Below are 1,274 nucleotides of genomic sequence, written 5' to 3'. Positions count from 1 at the left end.
GGGGGGCGAATAGGTGACTCGGTACACAATTACCGTTGCTCGATAAACAAACAGAAAATACAAAAGTTATACACTGTTTAATCGATTAAACACAACATTAATCGATTAACTCATTCTGCTATTAATCGATTAACTAAATACCTTAATCGGTTATTTAGTTCTTGTTAAGTGAAAAATGTTTTTTTTTCGATCTTCAAGATTGCCAAAATTCAACTAAACTTATATGCACTTATTAAAGACAATTAAGAACATTAAATGCACAATACAGAATATGCAATTTACACAGAATTATATGCATGTCAAGTTAAGTAAATCAAGTAATACGAAAATGTAAAAGATAAGGGAAAAGAAGAATGAGACACAGTTTTTATCCTTATTCGTTTGTGGGTCCACTTGAAAACTACATTCAGGTCTCCCTTTCTAATCTTGGAAGATTTTTCTTCACTATGAAATATTTAATGTACCTTTACAAACAAGCTTCTAATACAAGATGCAAGATGCAAGACGCTACTTTCTTGGAACTGATGAGCCTCCCACTTAGGTTTGACTACTAAGCTCGCTTACTCGGATACTAACACATTTTATGACTCTAGCCCCAACCTTTGTTTCACTCGAACCAAGACCTATTGCTCTCATGAAGAGTCTTACCTAACTGCAGTTTGGGTTTTCTCAAATCAATTCTCTTTCTATAGTGATACAACACACCAAGAGAATATGGTCTTGCATTGCCTAACAATTCTTTCAAGTTATGTGTGCACCTCAATGTGCAAATTTAACCACTCTTCTTAGAATCTAAGAACCCTTCTAAAAGATCTCACAATTACAACACAAAAAGCGTGAGATGCAAGGTTTCTTTTTAACAAAATATTTGAAAGTTAAGCTCAACGAGTATCATGTAAAGATTCACCCTTTTCTTTTCTCAAAAGAACACTTTGAAAATCTCTCTAAAGATATGAAAGTTAGAGCTTAAAATTTTCTGAACAAAGTGTGCAATCTATTTATTTCGAATATGTGTTCTAACTCTATGGATCAATGTTCATCTCTATTATTCAGCAATATGAAAAACTTGGGTTAATATATCATTCCATTTTTAACTGCAATTAATCGATTATACTTAAACTTAATCGATTAAAGGGTTCTTGAAAATAACATAAAACATAAACAACAACAACCCTTAATCGATTAAACCCTTACTTAATCGATTAACGGGTTCCTAAGAAATCAGTGATTAAGTGATTAAAATATCTGTTAAATGATTAATGGTTTTCTGAAAA

Source organism: Lupinus angustifolius, chromosome LG05 (assembly GCF_001865875.1).
Source record: "Lupinus angustifolius cultivar Tanjil chromosome LG05, LupAngTanjil_v1.0, whole genome shotgun sequence".
Taxonomy (NCBI): Eukaryota; Viridiplantae; Streptophyta; class Magnoliopsida; order Fabales; family Fabaceae; genus Lupinus; species Lupinus angustifolius.
Note: the sequence above shows the minus strand (reverse complement) of the source record.